This window comes from Pongo pygmaeus, chromosome 5 (genome assembly GCF_028885625.2).
Source record: "Pongo pygmaeus isolate AG05252 chromosome 5, NHGRI_mPonPyg2-v2.0_pri, whole genome shotgun sequence".
In the NCBI taxonomy this organism is placed as follows: Eukaryota; Metazoa; Chordata; class Mammalia; order Primates; family Hominidae; genus Pongo; species Pongo pygmaeus.
In genome coordinates, this window is record NC_072378.2 from 62,855,003 (window position 1) to 62,876,489 (window position 21,487).

The window sequence follows — 21,487 nt, forward strand, 5'->3', positions numbered from 1 at the left end:
CTGGTCTTGAACTCCTGACCTCAGGTGATCCACCTGCGTTGGCTTCCCAAAGTGTTGAGATTACAGGTGTGAGCCACCACGCCTGGCCTGTTTTTGTGTTTTTTGTAGAGACAGGATTTCACCATGTTGCTTAGGCTGGTCTCAAACTCCTGAGCTCAAGCGAGCTGCCCACCTTAGCCCCACAAAGTGCTGGGATTATAGGCGCGTGCCACTGCGCCTGGCTTTAGGTGACCTTTTAAGGTCTGTTTCAACCTAAATTATCCATGAAACTGTTATTTCTTTTTATAAAAAGAAATACAAATGATTTTTTATGTTCTCTTTAGTCCTAAGTTTTATTGGTAGGCTTTATGTATTTCATAGCTTCTTTAAATTATATGCAATATAGTTTAAAAGCACAGTGATAACTACTACATTTATGTAAGCAGCTTTAATTGCTCTTAGTTCAGTTTGTTTCTTGTTGTTTTATTTCTTATGCTTTTTCTGGGTTATAGACTGCTGTTCTATGTAGATATTTCTTCTTTTTCTTTTTTTATTGCAGTGTTGGGGTTTTGCTATGTTGCCCAGGCTGGTCTTGAACTCTTGGGCTCAAGCCATTCTGCCGCCTTGTCCTCTCAAAGTTCTGGGATTACAGGCATGAACCACCGTGCCCGGCCCTGCTTTAGACATTTCTAATAGATTGTGCAGTTGTTTTCAGATATTTTTCCATAGTCATTGCTGCAGCCATCCTTAATAACAAAAATAACAATTGAACTCAGAGTTAAAACATATACACCTTTTAATGTAAATACTAAAATATCACTTTATAAATTCAGAAAATCCAGAGTAGGGAATTTCTGGCCCAAGGCCAGAGCTTTCCAGTTGAAGTCTTTATTTTGCATATTCTGTGGCTTTTCTGTTTTAATTCTACTTGCTTACATTTATTTTTGCTTTCCTTAGCTTGACATAATATAAAACTGAATATATCTTAGTTGTACTTTGCATTGACTATTTAATTTTTTGTCTTTTTAACAAAATGTGAAATAAAATTAATCTTGTCTTCATTACTGTTATCTCTGATAGTTTTTGTTTCTTCATCTGTTGCTTAAATTTATTCCATTGTTATTCCTGAAACCCTTAAAAAAACCAAGACACCTTGGACCAAGACTAGTACAGTTTTTATTCTAGTACAGTTGCTGACTGTGTGTTTGTATGTGTGTGTGTATAAACTTGCATTTCTGTGCTGTTACAAGAGACTTCTTTTTCCAAGATTTTGAGCCTACTATTGGTCTATTGAATTCATTTTTCCCCTGGAGATCTGTTGCCCAGAGCCCCCTGTCTGAGTTTGTCATTTTCTAGGCATGTTATACATCTTCTGTCTCTGAGCTTTACTGCTCTCCTTGATTAGAGCTATTGTTTCCCTCTATTCGATCTTCTTTATTTTTTGTCTATACCCTCTTTCTTTGTTGAAGTCCTTGGTAATTTTCTAATACCCTCATACTTGACTAATGATTTGCTTTTACATAGAATCCAAAGTTGAATATCACTTTTCCTTCAAATTTTAACTCATTGTTTCTTAGCCATCTAGCATTTAATATTGCTGCTGTGTTGCCTGATACTTATATAAGGCTTGCTGCATTGTTAGGTTGCCTTTCCTCCAACCCAGCTTTAGGATCTTCTCTTTACCTTTTGATGTTCTGAAATTGCAGTGATGTATCTGCATTAGCCTTTCATTTATTTCCCTGGGCACTTGGTGGGCCTTTTCAATTTTGGAGTGTGTTCTCTTCAAGTCTGGGAACGTTTCTTGTCTTTTCTCTGCAAACTCCTGGAAGACAGATGTTGGCTGGTGCTTTTTACGTATTTCTCGCATCTTTCCAACATTTTGCTTTATGTCTTTCTAGATACTTATTGCCATATTTTCCACCTCTTTGAATATTTCATTTTGACAAATATTTTACTGTTGCTAAGAATTCTTTCATGTATTCTCTTTATTCAGTGTTTTTAGTAGTAGTCTATTCTCACAGGGATATACAGTAGACTCTTGAATAATGTGGGATTTAGGGTCACAGAGCCCCCATTGTTTGCATTCAGAAATTCGCATATAACTTATCTTCCCCCAGACTTAAGTACTAATAGCCTATGTTGACTGGAAGCCTTACTGATAGCAGAAACAGCTGATGAACACATACTTTGTATATTATATGTTATGTGTATTATATACTGTATTCTTACAATAAAGTACACTAGAGAAATGTCATTAAGAAAATCAAAAAGAGAATATGTACTTAATATTCATTAAGTGGAAGTGGATCATTAAAAAAGTCTTCATCTTCATCTTGATGTTTAGTAGGTTGTGGAGAAGGAGGAAGAAGAAGGGCTAGTGGCTAGTCTTGCTGTCGCACAGGTGGCAGAGGTAGAAGAAAATCGATGTACAAGTGGAACTGCACAGTTCAAACCCATGTTGTTCAAGGGTCAACTGAATAAGTGTCTCTTTATATATAGTCTGAATTAATTTTCCTATTTGTTTATTTTGATCTTTCTCATAGTACTGCATGCTTTCCCCAAAGGTCAGATTATTTTTGGTTGGTTGTTAATATTTACAATGAATAGGAAATCTAGTCAAGTTTTGCTGTGGGATAAGTAGGCTTTAGATAGATAGCCTGAGGTTATTTTGGGGAACCAGGGTGAGAAGTACCTTATCATTAGATGATAACTGTCCTATTTCCTTCAGTTCATTCAATTTAAGTTCAGGGTTAAGAAAATACTTTCTCTTACTTTGAGTTCAATGCTTGGTTGTAGGCCTTGGTGGGTGTTCAAGTAGGGGAAGTGATGAGGTTGACCTCTCAGTATTAAGGCTTTCAGTTAATCCTTATGTCTAGCCCAGCTCACTACTTATGCCATCTATCATTTCATTTTTAGAGATTCTAAAAGTTTGTTAGACAAGTTTGTTAGACAAGTTTGTTCACAACTTCTTAAGCTTCAGCTCCTTTGGACTCTAGGCTATGACTTTTTCATGCTGTTTTAGTAATCTTTTCTGTTCAGTTTTCTCTTCATCTCCTAGAATTGTATTTAAATCTTTCATTTGCTTTTGGTCTTCTTTTTATTCACTTTGTTGTTACAGGTTTTTACCTTCTGTTTCTTCTCATTTTAATGGATTTTGGGGGTGGGGAGAGAAATAAAGATGTACAGTCTGCCATATTGAACCAGTGACTCTTTTAATTAAGTCATAATAAATATAAAATTTCTGGCATCCAGTAATTCTTACTTAGGGTTTTGGAACCCTCTCCATTATTACCTTGATGTTTATTTCTTTCATGGTGTGTTTGCATTACTTTCCTTGCTTTCAGATTTTTTCACCTGTTAGTAATATTAATTTTGTGTTAGTAATAAAGCTATTAACAAACTTCTGAGTTTGCAAGGTTCTCCAGAGAAACAGAACCGATAGATTTTGTGTGTGTGTGTGTGTGTGTGTGTGTGTGTGTGTGTGTGTGTGTGTGTGTGTTTATAACGAGAGAGAGGGAGAGATTGATTGATTGATTTTAAGGAGTTGGCTTATGTGATTGTGGAGACTGGCTGGCAAGCCCAAAATCTGCAGGGTAGGCTGGCAGGCTGGAGACCTAGGGAAGAGCTGATGTTGCAGTTTGAGTCCAAAGGCATTTTGGAAGCAGAATTTCTCTTATTCAGGGGATCTCCATTTTTGTCTCTGAAAGACCTTTACCTAATTGGTTGTGGCTGACCCACATTGTGGAGAGTAATCTTTTTTACTCAGGTCTTTTGGTTTAAATGTTAATTATTTAAAAAATACTTTCACAGCAGCATTTAGACTTGTGTTTGACCAGATATTGGGGAATCGTGGCCTAGCCAAGTTGGCGTGTAAAGTGAACAATCTCTCATCACAAAAAAGTTGTTGTGAGCTAATGTTAATTAATTTGATTTAGCCATTCCACAATGTATACATATTTCAAAACATGTTGTACACCATAAACATATATTATTGTCAACTAAATAATTAAAAAAATCAAATTAACCATCACAGTAAGGTCCCAAAAACTCAGAAGATGATAAATTATTCTTTGAACTGCTATTTTATATATGTTTTCATGAAACTAGTGTTAATCTTAGGATTTTTGAGAAAGTGGTTTCAAGATGAGTATTGTAGGCAGATGCAGCTTAAAAAGAAAGCCCCCAGCTCTTTTCTCTTAAGGGATTTTATATATAAAGGAAATTGAAAAAATAGTTAAAATGTGTGGATGTTAATGTACCAAATACTGTGCAAAACTACTTTGCTAGCTCTTATCTTATTAAATCTTCACAAAAACCTTAAGAGCTGTAGGTACTACAGGTTGAGTATCCCTTACCTGAAATGCTTAGGACCAGAAGTGTTTCAGATTTTGGATTTTATTTTTTGGTATTTGCATTATACTTACTGGTTCAGCAAGCCTGCCTAATCTGAAAATCCCAACTCCAAAATGCTCCAATGAGCATATCCTTTTGAATGTCATTTTGGTGTTCAAAAAGTTTTGTATTTTGGATTTTGATTTTTGGGTTAGGGATACTCAACCTGTACTATTAATCTCATTTTGTAGCCCAGTAAACTGAATTTTTGAGAATGGTTAATTTCCCGAGGTTATTAATATGTAAGTCATGGTACATAGATTGCAATCATTCTAAATTTTTTTGCCTTCAAGTACGTAAGTTCTGTTAAGATCAGTGCTCTAAATCGGTTCTCAGATTTCGTTTAGCTTTGTAGTCAGCAAGATTAGGATGTTATTTTGTTTTTTTTGTGTGTGTATGTTTCTTTTTAGTTTTGTTCTTGAAAGAACAAAGAAGATAGTTCTGTTTCCTATTTAAAGAATATATGTGTGTTTGTAGGAAAGATGTATGAGTGCCCAAAATGGCTCTTAGTTATTAAAGACCAAGGAATTTAGAGAGAAAAATAGTCATTGGCCAGTGATTTTGTTAATCTTGAGTACCAGAGAAGTGCTCTAAAGATGTGCCTTTGATAAATGCCAACAGGTAGACGTGTACTGCAAGCTACTTGAACCCTTCTTTATCAGATGAAGTTGATTCAGGATGGAATGCAAATAGATATAAGAAAAAACCTCTAACTTCATACTCATTTTACAGTTGAAGAAATTGCGGTTTAGGAATAAACATTAACTTGGATAATTTTTTTGTACAAATTAGCTGATTTTGACCTTATTCATTTATTGAATGTCTGTTATATGCTAGGTAATATGCTAGGCAGTGGACATACAATGTTGAGTAAAACAAAACTTGATATCTTCTTATGGAGCTTAAAGTTTAGTATAGAAATTATTTTTCTTCTTGTTTTCCCAGGATGTTTAATAAGTCTAGTTATTTAACATAAACTTATTGGGAGAGGTTGTCTGCCATGAGTTTTGAGTGTTCTTGAGCTTTCTTGCTCAGCATGGCAAGAATGCAAGGTCCTGACCACTCTTTTCCTGGACCATTTCTCAGGGTCATAATTGCAGCAAACAGCATTGAAGGATGACATTACATTTGCTCTCTAACCCCTACCTCTTAACTCGACAATCAGCAGGCTTGCTTACTGCTCACTATAAAAGGCAATGCCTTTTCAACAATGTTGCTCTCCTGTATTTCAACCCGCTGTGTTTGTAGGCATCTGTGTAGGCATATCTGTGTTGTCCCTGTGGAACTTGAGGAGACAGGGGTATCTTGTCATCATGCTGCTTGCTGTGCCATGGGTGACAGAGTTCTTTGTCTTTTACCCAGTACCCTTGTGTCTTCTGTCAGTAAACATGAATCAGTAATGGGCTAGTTCATTAGTTTGTGAGTAGGGTAAAAATCCCAGACCCTTTACAGTTCTTGCAGTTCTCAACATTACTGTGTTTAATCCCAGGAATTATTCATGGAGGTTTAGCCATACTTTAATTATTAAAGATATTTAAATAATTTACCTCCAGGAAGGCAGGGATTGCAGCTATGTATGTTATTCATACCGGCACTAGAATAGTAGGCATTTAGTAACTTTTGACTGGAAAAACGCACAAGGAAAAAGTGGGACCAGATAATGAGACTAGAAGTTAAGAAAATAAAATGTTTGATGCAGGTGGGGTACAACTTTGCCTCTCAGATTTATAACAATTACTATTGAAGAGGAAACATTCCAAGGTGAAGAATACAATGTCCTGAATGTAAAAACAAATTTAGTGTCTAGGAAAAGGAAAATAATTTTTGACACTAAAACTGGAAAGAAATTTCAACCAGTGTGATATGAAAAAATCCTTAACATAATTTCAATGAACATAGGGCTTTTTCTTATATCCCTCAATATATATTCCAGTATGAGCAGTATTACAGGGGCTAACATCATGGTCTGACTGATCCAATCCCAGGTAGATTTTAAGTTATCTTTCAAACAGCCTACCTTGGATGTCAGTTCTCACTAGATTTTTGAATATATTGATAAGAAGATGAGTTATATGATACTATCTGAGAACTGCTGAGAATGTAATTAGCCTTTTGTTTTCTTTTGCCCTATACATAAGTTTTATTAATCATCAGGGCTGGGTATGAGATTGCATAAATTTAGGCTCTGATAGGAGTGTTTGTTAGAATAGGAGGCTGTTCTGCTGTCCTTGTTGTAGAGCAGGGGTCCCCAGACTGTGGGCCATGGACCAGTACCAGTTTGGGGCCTGTTAGGAACCCAGCTGCACAGCAACAGGTGAGCTGTGGGCAAGTGAGCATTACCGCTTGAGTTCCACCTCCTGTCAGATCAGCGGTGGCATTAGATTTTCATAGGAGCACGAACCCTATTGTGAACTCTGCATGTGAGGGATCTAGGTTGTGCTCTGCTTATGAGAATCTAATGTGTGATGATGTGAAGTGGAACAATTTTATCACAAAGCCACCCCCTCATCCGTGGAAAAATTGTCTTCCGTGAAACTGATCCCGGGTGCCAAAAAGGTTGGGGGCCACTGCTGTAGAGGACAGGGCCAAGATTTTCCTCAAAAAGTTATTTTGGGATCCTCTTTAATGCCTTAAATAGACAGGAGAAGCTCCACAGCTTCAGACACAAAGCAAGATCATTTTGGTGTAATTTTTGTTTTATAGCCCACATTTAAAGTAAGAACTAGCTGAGTAAAATTCATCAATTTTATCCTCTTTAGTTCCAGTGATTTTTCTTGCTGTTTTCTTCTAGTCATGACAGGATTGCAGAATCCCTTGTTGCCATTTTTACTATAGTTGCTGCCTGGATTCTTTTGGAACTGTAGACCTGTGTCTTCTCCCCTTGTACTCTTTTCCCTTCCATATTTATTGCTTAGTTGGAGGATCTTCTCAAAAGATTTCTCATCTGGATCTACTGGTATTGGCGCTATTTTCTGCCATCTCTTCCTCCCTAAAATACTGCCTTTCCCTGATTTTGGTCTTTTGTCATAGGTTTTTTTATCATGTCTTTAAGTGAATCATGAATGACAAATTAGTTATCAAATATGTGCTTACATAACCAGAACGATAAATTGTCATGGAATGATTACATGGAAGTTTCCTGAAGTATGAGAATATCCAAAATGATGACATTGTTTAAAGCATAATTGATGTCATTTCTATTTTCCTGCTAAAGCTAATTTTCTATAAGCAGTGTCTGAGATTAGGATGAGAGCATTTTACTGGTTGACAACTCCAGTGGGTACCAATCTCAGAAGATAGAGTGAATAGTCCCCTTAAGTTGAGTGGACAACAGCCTGGATAGTTTAAGGAAGTGAATTAAAAAAAAATGTTGATATAAGGAATATCAAGGATCCTTGAGCAAATGTTTTCTTAACCTTAGTTTTGACCTCCTTTTCCTTTGTCTAATTAGCCTCATAATTACTAATTTTTTTCTGTCAAGAAGCAAAGTAAATAATAAAATCTCTAAGCTCTTTGCTATCTTTTGAGGACACTGATCAAAAAGAAATTCTGATAAAAGATAGAGAGCTGCATCTTGATTCTTACGGGATCTCAAGATGAGACTGGCTAATTTATAGTGGCCCAGAAGTGTGATTACTTGTTTCAAGGCCCTATCCTTGGTTCGCCTTCACTATCCTAGAAATAAACGTACCCGCCAGCTACAGAAGCTGAATTTCATAATTCCTTGGCAGTGGCAGATCCTTTTTTTTTTTTAGAGAAGTAGGAAAGCTGGCTACCTAGATTTCTCTAAATCATAGACCTAGGCCTCCTCTGCCTCCCTGGCTGTCCATTTCTCATTTCCTCAGCATCCTGTCTGACCCCAGAAACACTTTCTGTACTCCAGACTCTATCTTATTTTCCTAGTCTCTGTTGCCATCATGGATTTTCTTCCTATAGGTTGTAATTTACAGAGTCATCATCTTGACTCAGAATTTTTGGCCTTGGTTTTAGTTAGGATTACACTCAGCTAACAGTGATAGAAAACTCCAGATAACAGTGGTATAAAGAAAGAAATTGCAGTAGCTCAGAAGGAAGTGACTGAGAGCTAGTATGGAGTTGCACAGTGCCAGGGACCCAAGCTGCTTCTACCTTGCGCTATCATGTGTGATCACTAATTTCACCTTTATTGTATAATTTGAGATGGCCCCTTCAGCTATCAGATATTGATTCCACTCAGTAAAAAAGGGGAGGGAAAGGTAATATCTCCTTCATTTAAAATCGTATCCTGAAAGTTGTATGTTCGTTTCTACTCACATCCCATTGGCCACACCTTAGTAACCTCATCTATCAGTAAGGTAGATTGAAAAGTGTCATTTTTTTTTATGGATAACCATGTACCCAGCTAAAAAATAGGAATTCCAGTAAATGAGGAAGAATGGCTGAATGGTTATTGGGCAACAGCTAGCAGTTTCAAGTGCAATTTCTATAGTTCAGTCTGTGAGGAATCTGAGATCAGTACCTTTTCCTGGTTCATTGGTCATCCTGGGATCCAGGTTTGACTACTAGGCTTTTTTTCAGAGCTCATCCTGCCTCACTTGTCAAAGACTTCTAGACTGTATATCTGTATTTCCTCCCTAACAAGTGGAACTTGGGAATCGGATAAAGTCCAGTTCTCTGTTGATAGAGCATGATCATTTGCTCGTATCAGAAATTTCAGAGGAAGATTGAATTCTTGTTTCACTCTGAAGGAGATGGGTGTCAAAATTGCTACTTGTGTATTGGAGATATTTAATTAAGGTAAGATATCCAAACTTTTTTGATTGTATATGTTTATATATAAGACATTTGAGTGCACACCAGTATTTTTACGTATATTTATATTACTTGTCTTACTGTTCTGTATTAATGTATTTTAATGTATTAATGTATTAATAACAAATACAGTAGATACTAAATATTTTAAAATGTTGAGCCATAGATAAAATATGTATACTTTTCAAATTATTAAGTAAAATTATTAGTTGTATAACAACTTACTTGGGATGCGTTACGATTGCACATGCTTAATTAATTTTGGAAATTTCATCTTATTTTGATACAATTTTTTACATATCTGGTTCCAAGTTGAGCTTGATACTGGGTTTTAATGGCTATCATAGCTGAAAAAGATAACTCGATTATACATACATTTAAATGGAAGAAATTTATTGTAGGCTCTAGTTACTAAGTTATAATCTTAGGTTTTTTTTGTTTTAAATACAGAAAAGCTTTTATTTTAGTTAATTAGAACATTACTGCCATCTTTCAGTGTGCTTGTTTTTTAAAACTACTAGGAAGTGGTTACGTTAAATAATTATTACCATATGAGATCAAAATTCACTGAACTTTTTTATTTGGGAAAATTTTTAAATGTCCAGATTAAAAACATTTTTTTAAGTGTCACATTTCATTTTTAGCCAGATATTACGTAGCAGTGAAAACATACCTAAACATCAATTTTCTTAGCCCGAGTTTTTTCTTTTTAAAGTAAGAAAAAGAGTTTCTTTCTTATCACTAAAATATCATTTTATCTAGAAGGGACAGATTAAAGGTGTGTATTTTCTCGTATGGCTTATCACATCTACTTAGAAAAGGCCAGCACGTTTGTAACACTTGTCTCATTTGTAGAACGTTTATTTTGTAAACCAAAAGTGTGTAATTTATTAAGTATAATAGCTCTTTTAAGGCCTTTGCTATGAATTAATGGATAATTTTTTTGTGGCATAAAGATTTTAATAATCATTTCCTGTTTCATTAAAATTACTGTTTCATTTTGTGGTTTTTTTTGTTTTGTTTTGTTTTTTTTTTTTGAGACAGAGTCTTGCTCTGTTGCCCAGGATGGACTGCAGTGGTGTGATCTTGGCCCACTGCAACCTCTGCCTCCTGGCTTCAAGCAATTCTCTTGCCTCAGCCACCCAAGTAGCTGGGATTACAGGTACCTGCCACCATGCTTGGCTAATATTTTTGTCTTTTTTAGTAGAGACAGGGCTTCATCATGTTGGCCAGGCTAGTTTCGAACTCCTCACCTCAAGTGATCCACCCATCTTGGCCTCCCAAAGTGCTAGGATTACAGGCATGAGCTGCTGCACCTGGCCTAAAATTACTGTAAACAGTCTACTGTTTTTACAAAGTATTTTTAGTATAAAAGGAACTATATTTATATTAATGACATTCTGTAACAATGCAAAGTGCTGAAGGCAAACAGATGCATTAAGGGTGTCAACTCCTCTCTACTTTGTGGAATTTTTACTCTTTCAGTATCCTTCCTTTTGGATAAATTGACTGACAGGTATTCATCAAGGATACTAGTGGCAATCTGATTAAATACTAGTTAAGTTTGATTTCTTTTTAAAATTTAGGTAGCAGTTAATCATAGATTGATTGTCATGTCTACCCCTTTAGTTATACACACCCCCTTAGGAAATGATTTGCTTAATGTATAAAGTCTAAGAAAAGCTGCTATAAGGATATCTTTTGAAGGAGTGACCAATTTAGAGGTAGTACCTTTTTAAGGTATACTGACTGTTTTTTCATGTGTTTCTCCATAAAGAGTTTTGCTGAATACCTGACAAACTTTGACTTTTAGTCTTCATGAGATCAGGGAATGCCTAATAAAAGTAAATATTTGTAACTTACTCTGGGTACTGACATTATTATTGAGTTCATCTTAGTTTCTTACGTATATATATTTACATACATATGTGGCATAAAGATTTTAATAATCTTTAATATATATATATTTGCTTAGTGTTTGTCAGCATTTTTTTTTCTTTTAAAACATTCCCTTATATTGTAGTCATTCCGCGGTATCCATAGGGGATTGGTTCCAGGACTTCTCCGTGCCACAATACCATTATACTCGTATGTTCAAGTCTCTGGTATAAAATGGTGTAGTATTTGCATAACCTGTGTACATCCTCCTATATATTTTAAATCATCTTTGAATTATACCTAATACAACGTAAGTGCTGTGTAAATAGTTGTGCAGTATTCTTTAGGGAATAATGACAAGAAAAAAAAGGCTGTACATATTTCATACAGACATCATTGTCCCCTCCTTTTTTTTTTTTTTTGAGATGGAGTCTTGCTCAGTTGTCCAGGCTGGAGTGCAGTGGTGTAATCTCAGCTCACTGCACTGTCTGCCTCCTGGGTTCAAGCCATTCTCCTGCCTCAGCCTCCCAAGTAGCCGGGATTACAGGTACGTGCCACCATGCCCAGCTAGTTTTTGTATTTTTAGTACAGACAGCGTTTCACTGTGTTTGCCAGGCTGGTCTTGAACTCCTGACCTCAAGTGATCTGCCTGCCTTGGCCTCTCAAAGTGCTGGGATTGCAGAGGCGGGGTCTCCTTATGTTGCCCAGGCTGGTCTCGAACCCCTTGGGCTCAAGCAGTCCTCCTACCTTGGCCTTCAAAAGTGCTGGGATTACAGATATGAGTACCATACTCAGCTTTCCCAAATATTTTTGATATGCTGTTGGTTTTATTCACATATGAAGAACCCATGGATTTGGAGGGTTGACTGATAGTATATCCTTTTAAAAGACACTTTAAATATGTTTTGGAACAAAGTAGACTGTAAATGAGATATATGCTATTTAGATACCTGGTTAAGGATAGTTGTTATTTTAAGCTTTAAAAACATTTTTAATTTAATTTTGTATTTTGAAAATTTAAAACATTACTGAAAAACAAAGTACAGTATACTCACGTTTAGTCATCACCAATATTCAACAGCCGTTAATATTTTGCTATATTTGTTGTATTAATTTATCAGTTTATCAGTTCATCCATCCAGTCTACCCATTTAGTTGAACTTTATCATGTATCTTCCCAAAAAGGACTTATACATAACAATACCATAACTACACCTTAGAAACAATTTCCAGGCATCATCTAATATCCTGTCTATGTTCAAATTAGTCATTTGTCCCCAAGCTATTATTTTCACCTGGTTTGTTCAACTCAGGTTGTAATCAAGGACCTAGTTTGGCATTTAGTTGTATTTCCGAAGTCTCTGCACTCCTTTTTCCATTGATACATTTTGAAGAGGTAAGACCAAATGTCTCTTAGCAACATCTTGAGTTTTAGATTTTTTAAACTGGATTTTCTGCAAGTTGGAAATTAGGTTTAAAAACTTGATTGCAGTCAAACATATTTGGCATTCGGAAAACTTCATAGGTGAACCTGTGTAATGTCACATCGTAGAATGTTTATCATCTGACTCTTGATGTTAAATTGGAAAGGTGTGGTGAGAGCAAAATCTCTTCTTCCTAAATACTTGAGATGGCAAGTAATCTGCACAGCCTTGGCAATATGAAAATATTTATTTCCTCATCAGCCTTTTTCCTAATGGTTTTATGCATCCATTGATATTCGCTGGAGTCAGTTGTATCAAAGTGATGGCTTTCTAAATCTAACTTTTCTTTTACATTTATTTGCTGCATTCTGGTAAGGGAAAGTTTTGTTTCATTACCTGGTTGCTTACAGTTCCTACTGAAGAGGCAGATTAGAAGGAAAGAATGAACATTTCAAAGTTAGGAGTTGGAGGAATGATCTTTTAGAGTAAGGAGTTTTGGTGAAATGATCACTGCTAATGCCAGAGGTGGCAAATAATTTTTTTTGGCTTCCTCCCCCACCCCCTTTTTTTTTTTGAGACAGGCTCTCTATTGCCCAGGCTGCAGTGCAGTGGCGTGATCATGGCTCACTACAGCCTCGACCTCCTGGGCTAAAGTGATCCTCCTGCCTCAGCTTCCCAAGTAGCTGGGACCACAGGTGTGTACCATCATACCTGCTAATTTTTTTATTTATTTTTTATTTTTGTATAGATGGGGTCTCTCCATGTTGCCCAGGCTAGTCTTGAACTCCTGGGCTCAAGTGATTGTCCCACATCGGCTTCCTAAACCTGGGATTATAGGCTTGAGCCACTGCACCTGGCCCTCTTTCCTTTTTGATGGTTATAATGAGTTCATAGATTAAAAAAAATGTATGTCACATTGCTTTTTTCCTTATGATGCTCAAATTTTTTTTTTTTTAACCAAATCACCTCACAATGTAGTCAGTGAGATGTACTTTTAATTGTGTGTTCCATTGCATAGTTTTGTTACTGTTATAGAGGCAGAATGCTTGTAAAAGTACTTGCTGATTTTTTTTCATTCGTGATTTTTAATTTTGGCCTTAGGACCATATTTTCCTCTGTTACATGTATAATTACAATCAATTTCAGTATAAGATTTCTTGATATGCAACTTCAAAAAAGCACGTGAAATATGTAAAAGGAGGTCAGCTTGGAAATTAACTGATCGGTTGTGAAGGTTTGGTAGAAAATTTTTCCCTTATCTTAAGGCTGAATGTTGATGAAATGCTTTAAATTAAATTTGATACACACTGGTGACAGGAAAATTGTCAAGTAAATGACCTTGATTAGTGGACAAATCAGTAAATCAGTCTTGACTTTAATATAGAAACATTCTTGTGATGATTTAGGAAAATAATTATTGTAAATAAATCTTCAAGAAACTGACATTTAAAAAACTATATTGATAATTCTTCCTTTTTAAAGCAGTATAGTGAACATAATTTAGCTTTTAACTATTGATTTAGTAGTCTTGGGAAACCAGTGATTGTATTATTACTTATTAGCTATATCCTTAGGTACCATTTTTGTAGGTAAGGCTTTTGGTCCCTGTATTAACTGGGCCTGGGACAAATACACTAGGAAAAAAATTGCTTTTGAATGATGTGTTTCTCGTCTTTTTATAATACTGTCTTAGGACCTTCTAGTTTATCTTTCTCAAACATCTAGAATATTCGATCCATTCGTCTAATTGTGAGAGGCCAGGAAACTTGAGTTATTAGAAATATGTGAAATAAAAATAAGGGACTACACTCTTATAAAGGTGTGTATGTATGTAAAACACATGGACAGAAATAAACCGTGTTAAAGTAGTTTTTCTCTGAGGGTTTCTATATGCTTGATTTTTCTTGAGGAAGGCTCTAGAGTTGGAAGGTTAACTGAAATGAACTTGATGTAAGGGATTACCCATTCTAAACTGTTCATAAGAGGCCAGAGAAACTTATGGAAGATAACAGGAAGCATTTACTGACTTCTAAACCTACATTATAGAATGGAGCAAGATACATTTTACTGCTGTTTCAAGGCTAAATACATATAATAATAATATTTTTCTCATCAAGTTATGACCTTTACCTAGGTATGTTTATCAGAATTGTGTTTTCCAAGTTGTAATAATTCTCTTATGTGTTCCAAATTTATTACAGAGTTGACATTTTTTTTTCTAATAAGGTTCATATCTTTAATCTCTTTAATATACTTGATGAAAGTTCCTTTTATAGAGCCTTTTTTATACTCTTAAAAGGAGACTGATTCCTAGGCATGCACCCTGAAAAATGCTACTAATTGCATCTTTTTGAGTGAGCAGCTTTTTTTGTAGTTATTTGGTTATTCCATGTTTGGATGCTTCCTTCTCATCTGTGCTTTCTAAACTATCATCCTAATTCTGACTTCTGTATGGGTTAGTCAACACTACTGTGATGGAGTAGAGGTGTTTTTTTTTTTTTTTGAGACGGAGTCTTGCTCTTTGCGCCTAGGCCGGACTGCAGTGGTGCTATCTCGGCTCACTGCAAGCTCCGCCTCCTGGGTTCGCGCCATTGTCCTGCCTCAACCTCCCAAGTAGCTGGGACTACAGGTGCCCGCCTGGGCACTGGGACTACAGGTGCCCGTGCCTGGCTAATTTTTTGTATTTTTGGTAGAGATGGGGTTTCACCGTGTTAGCCAGGATGGTCTCGTTAGCCAGGATGGTCTCGATCTCCTGACTTTGTGATCTGCCCAACTCGGCCTCCCAATGTTCTGGGATTACAGGCATGAGCCAAAGTGCTGGGATTACAGGCATGAGCCACCGTGCCCGGCCGAGGTGTTTCATTCTATTTCTTTTGATTGCTGAGGATAACTTCCTGATTTGGGTCTAGTTGAACATGGAGGTTCTCATCTCTTGAGATAGAGCCATGATATTTTTGTATGCACTCATGCATTTGTTCATTTAAGCTATGTTTTAAGACTGAATATTTTATGTTCCAGCTGCTGTTCTAGCACTAGTGATACATCAGAAAACAAAAGAATAACAAATTTCTGCTCTTGTGGAGTTTTAATTCTATTTAGTGGAGCGTATAGTAGCATAATAGTCTTTTCCTGGGGTACTACAAATTAGGGCTGTAAATTGTTTAACTCCGTTTCCTGGCCTCTCTTACTGAAAAAAATATGTGATTCTCTAAGAACTCTTTGGGTGGTCCTGTTTGTGTCTGTTTTTTTCATATATTTGAGTAAATGCAACTGAAATGTTACAGAATGAAGTGCCTAGTTGGGAATTGACTTATTAGAATGTGAAACTCAGTGAATAATAATGAGATCCGTATTATAAGATGGTTGAGCTGCTTTTTTTTTTTTTAAACCTATTCCTGTTTAGTAACGTGATTTTCGTTAAATAACATTCCAGGGATCAGCAATTTACAACAATCGTGTGTAAGGTATAATGATTTTCTTTGAGATGAAAGTGATTGGTACTGTACTGTTTGTTTAACAAATACTTATTGCATACCTATCATATGCCAGACTGTTTCCAGTGCTGGAGGGTAGAGTGGTGTTTGAGACAAAGTCCTTGCCCTCATGGAGCTTGCAAGTATTAGGTTGGTGCAAAATTGATTGTGGCTTTGGCCATTACTCTCAATGGGAAGAAACACGATTACTTTTGCATCAGCCTAATAAATTGTAAGGTGATAGAAAATGTCTAATTGTTTTTTTGGTGGCAGAGGTCATGGTTTATTTGACTTGGGCTAGTTAGGGAAGGCCTCTGTCAAACATTGAGAGTAGCTGCATGCCGAGGTACTTGTAGTGGCCAGCCTTTTGAAAATCCTAGGCAAGTAAAGTACATTCCAAGCAGAGAAATAGCAAATGAAGGGTACTCAAAATGTTTAGTTAATCCTTTTATCAGATTAAAGTAATTCATGGTTACTAAATAGTTCTAGCATCTCTGAGGGTTGTGTTTACATGCTTACATTCATATTTACAGTTGTTTTGTTTTGTTTGGTTTTTTGAGACGGAGTCGTCCTCTGTCGCCAGGCTGGAGTGCAGTGGTGCGATCTCGGCTCACTGGAACCTTCGACTACCTGGTTCAGGTGATTCTCCTGCCTCAGCCTCCCAAGTAGCTGGGATTACAGGCACGCAGCACCACGCCCAGCTAATTTTTGTATTTTTAGTAGAGATGGGGTTTCACCATGTTGGCCAGGATGGTCTTGATCTCCTGACCTCATGATCTGTGTGCCACCACGCCCAGCTAATTTTTGTATTTTTAGTAGAGACGGGGTTTCACCATGTTGGCCAGGATGGTCTCAATCTTCTGACCTCATCGTCTGTCCGCCTCGGCCTCCCAAAGTGCTGAGATTACAGGTGTGAGCCACTGTGCCTGGCCAATATTTACAGTTTTTTACCAAACCAAGTCTGTAATTAGTGGGCTGTATAAATAAATGAACTATGGGACAGTAACTTTCTCATGTGCTATTGCAAAAAAAAATCTAAGAAATAAAAATAATATTTAAACAATTAGGAAGCAATCCATAAAGTATTCTCCCCTTCTCCACAGACACAGATACTCATATTAACAGAGTGTATACTTTATGTTACTGTAGGTTTTCTAGAATTGGTTAGTGTCTGGCCAAGTGCCTCTTTTCTGCCTGTTTTTATACACATAGAGCAGACAGAGCTAATCGAAATGAAAATTTGGAATGTGTATTTTTTTATTTTTCTTAATTTCATAATGTTGCTTGGTAGGTTAAAAAAACACTTTGATACATTTTTAGCCTTTATTATAATGTCCTATATTTAGATACTCCTTTAATGAAATTAGAAGATCATGTTTTATGGTTAGGTTTCTACTGCTCTGTTTTCCACAGGTATGGTTTGTGGTTACATGATAGGATATCTACTGTTAAAGCAAACTAAATATGCCTGAGAAGGACTCTGCTTCTATATTTGAGTACTTGTGGATGAGCCATAACCTAGCTTAATAGGCAGACAAGATTAGAAACCTAACTTGGGAGTGTGTGCCTGTAACAATAGCTGAGTATTGGTCAATCCCAGCCGCCATACTTGAACCACTCAGACTTCTGTGTGTTCCAAGTGTGTTCACATAAGGCAAACACCAACCTGTAACCAATCCAGGTGTTTCTGTACCTCACTGCCAATTTCTGTATGTCACTTTCCCTTCCCTTTTTTGTCTATAAATTTGTTCTGACCACGAGGCACCCTAGGAGTCTCTCTGAATCTGCTGTGATTTTGGGGGCTGCCCGATTCATGAGTCGTTCACTGCTCATTAAAGCTCCTTTAAATTTATTTCTCCTCAAGTTTTCCCTTTAACACTGTCTTATTCTTTGTTTTGTCTGTGCTTGGGATTTTTTTTTTTTTTAATGTCAACAATCTTGTATTACCAAATGTGCAGGATTAACACTTTAACATGGCTAACAGCAGAAACAGCACCGCTAACAAGCTCAAGTATGGAGGTGCAGACCCAATAAATATTGTCTCTTAGAAAAGGATTGAAAAGATACAGATATCTGCTTAAGTATTTTTTTGTTTTTAAATAAAATTTTCCAGTGTTGCAGAAAAAATATCCCAAAGTGATTTCAGTTCATAAAAAAGCAGCATTAGGCAGCCTGTGCTGCCTTATAAACCCCAACTCAGGATAACCATAGGAGAAAATCAACCCCTGAAACATTAAAAAAAAAAATCACCCTTTCTTCTCGTCCTTCTCCAGCTTCGACTGCTTATTCCACGAAACACCTAATAACAGGATAAGCAAGACCCAGCTCACTTCTGTCAGCCTCTTGTCTGTTTGTTAAGGTTAATCCTTCACATCTACAACAATCAGTAAATTGGTTTCTGATTTCTGGCTCAGATTTCTAGAAACTTGCAAAACATCCTTATGTTTTCTTCAAGGATGGGGCTGAGGGTTCCTTGAAAAATCAAGGGGGCAGGGTACCCGCCTGAGACTGGAATGCCTGCCAGGCCCTTTCTAAGCAAAAGCATCCCAATACCTTACAACTGAAAGTCTAACCTACCAGGTAAGAAAAAGTAGCAAATGGGCAGCAAACTGTGGCTGTACCAAAAAGGTGAATATCTCCTCCTCTTAACCATAAAGGTAAGGGAGTTGACAGGAGCCAAGTATTTGACCTTGTCTTTAGAGTTTGCATAGTTTAGGCTGAAGCCATATTGCAGAGAAAAACATTCAGTCAAAGGATAGGGGTGGCTTTTGCTGTATCTGGTAAAGCTGCCATTCCTGGGCAGCCGAATTCGTTGCTCTTTTATAGAAGCTCTTTTGCCTTATACAAAGTACTTAAGAATTAATAGGGAAATTTTAAATTTGACTTAATAACTGACAAACTTAAAGATATACAAAAAGGCAGTGTATAAATCCACAAAGTTTTCAAGCTTTTTTAGTAACCATGTTTCTTTTAAAAATCTGAAATTAGTTCTAGTGAGTTCTTATTGAGACTTAATATGAAGGCCTTTGCACTGTAATTATTTTATATTTTTGGAGAGACATTTGATGATATCTAAGAGTAAAATGAATATATATATATATGTGTGTGTATATATACACATATATGTGTATGAGTGTGTGTATATATATACCATCTTCGACTTAGTGAACCTGTGTTTTAAAATGTATTGTAAAGAAAGAATAGAAGAGGGGAAGAAAAGCATTATTTATATAGCATTGTTTATTTTTTTCAAATTAACATCATAATATCTACAAGGATAAATTCATTCCCAAATAGTTGATTGTGTGTAACATACAACTCGATGTAGTGCATCATGCCTCAGCCTCTTTTTGGAGTGAATCTGTTACTCATCCATGAAGGAAAGAACTCTTACCAAAGGGTGGTCAAGTAGAGACTGGTGGTCTGCAGTGTTAGAGGGGAAAGCTGTAGGGGCTCTGTTAAGAGGAGGTGTTCACATATTTTCTTACTATACTTAAAAAACACAGGCCCTATAAAGTAGATATCTATTCTTTATTGTTGTGATACTGCACAGATATGTTCTTTTCCCCCTCAAGTCTGGTACTTACTGCCAACTTTGTAATAGAGGAAATAACCGACGTAGAAGTATAATAGTTGAGCTAAGTTTGACCTCTGTGCTGCCTGCATAATTAATGCATTCCAAATGTGAAGAGCTCCCTCCTGTTCCTGATTTATAATTCTCCCCCTTTGTATGGTATTAAAGTGATTTAAACAAATCTCTATTGTTGAGCAGTGCAATAAATTTAACTCTGAATGGTTTTTATTCTCTTTATCTCATTTGCCCCCTTTCCAAAAAGATAGGTTTAAATTACATAGTCTGGAGTTAAAATAGTATCAATGTCAGGAGGACTTCACTTAAGCAAGTTTAATTAGGGCAATTTGGGGTTGGGATGGGAGGAATTTTAATGTGATGTAAAATCAGGCTCGAAGAGATTTCTGAGTATGATCATGGATTTTATGCCAAAATTTCAGAACCATTTGGGGTTAAATTTATTCCATTTCTCAACAGTAGGGATTGGTTTAAATCGCTTTAATACCACACAAAAGGGAGAATCACAAGGCAGGACTAGTAGGGAGTTTTTCACATTTGTTATGTGATGATTATGCTGGCAGCACAAAGGTCAAACTCAGCTTAACTACTTCTAGATCAGTTATTTCCTCTGTTATAAAGTTGGCATTAAGTTTCAGACTTGGGAGTAAAAATGAGAATGGCACCTAGTACCTAGTTGTGGAATATAGGCAGGAAGAAAAAACATACTGGAGGTGCTTCTGTTATTCGGGCTCTCATTCAGCATGAGAGCTCTGGAAACTCTGAAGGCAACGTAGAGCTTGATTTAATGTAGAAATGGATTTTTGAGTTGAAGGAAGTGTGTTGTTAGGAGGAGCAGGAGTTCAAAAAAAGATGCATGCTTGGAAATCTTACCTTTGAGAAACATCTCAAATGCAGTCTTAGTTATTCTAATTGTAGATTGTTGACCAAGAGGTTGTTCAATGATAGAACCTCAAGTCATCACTTACCTTCCAAGTTATTTTCCAGCACATATAAACATGGTCAGATCTCTGTTGATTTTTCCCTCTTCTGTCCCCTTCCTTCTCTCCACTTTCCTCTATTAAACTTAAAAGCGACTACAATTATTGTCATTCTTCATTTACTTACTTCTTAACTCCTTCTCATCTGATTCTCTGCTTTGTGTGTCAAACTAGTGGATTTCTCTCCTTTATTCGTTCTTTGTGTAGCAGTTAACCTTCCCACTACTTTGAAATTTTTGTGATGTTGCTTTACCTTGATGCATCTTTTGTCTGATCTTTTTCCTTCATGTCTTCAATATATCAAAAAAGTGAAGTCAGTATGTTACTTCCAAATTTGTTCTTTCCAACTTCGCTGTTTGGTCAATAGAAACATTTTCTCTCACTCATCAAGGTTTAAGTTCTCCCAATCTGTCTTTTCTCATAATTCTTTTATTCAGCAAATATATTCTGGAATACCTACTGTATACAAGGTTGTTATTCTAGGTTCTGGGGATTCAGCCACAAATAGGAGACAAAGGTCCTTACCTGTGCAGCTTACATTCTAGTGGAGAAGACTGTCAGATACTTAATGTCATATAGAGAAACATTTTAAAGGATAAAGTATGCTAAGGATCCATAGGCAGTAATGGGAATATGTGCTGTTTTGCATAAGGTGGTTAGGGAAGGTTTCTCTGAGAAGGTGACATCTAAGTAAAACCTGAATGAAGGGAAAGAATGAGTTATGGGTATTTGGGAGAAGAGCCTTCATGCAGCGGGAATAGCAAGTGCAAAAACCTGGAGATGGGCTTATGCTTCCCTATGTTCAGGAAAAGCCAGTGTGACTGGAGGAGAGTGAATCAGCAGGGGGAGGAGATGAAGTCAAAGAAGTTGGCAGGAGAAGATCTTGTTATAGGACCCTGTGGGCCCTGGCTAGGATTTTGGGCTTTATGTCTAAATGTGTTGGGAAGGTTTTAGAGGATTTTGAAAAGAAGAATATTAACG

At 36.6% G+C, this 21,487-nt stretch overlaps 1 protein-coding gene across 9 annotated transcripts in view; it reads left to right on the forward strand.

The window, feature by feature from the left end:
• The window catches only part of PHF3 (PHD finger protein 3), a 78,222-nt gene that overhangs the window by 19,439 nt on the left and 37,296 nt on the right, over nucleotides 1–21,487 (forward strand). The window contains exon 1 of one of the 9 annotated variants that reach the window (XM_054490223.2): nucleotides 9,345–11,587. The exons of the other annotated variants lie outside the window; for them this stretch is intronic. The gene's annotated coding sequence lies outside the window, so the exon portion shown is untranslated. Of the gene's footprint in view, nucleotides 1–9,344; nucleotides 11,588–21,487 lie in introns of those variants that run through there. 9 annotated transcript variants of the gene reach the window in all.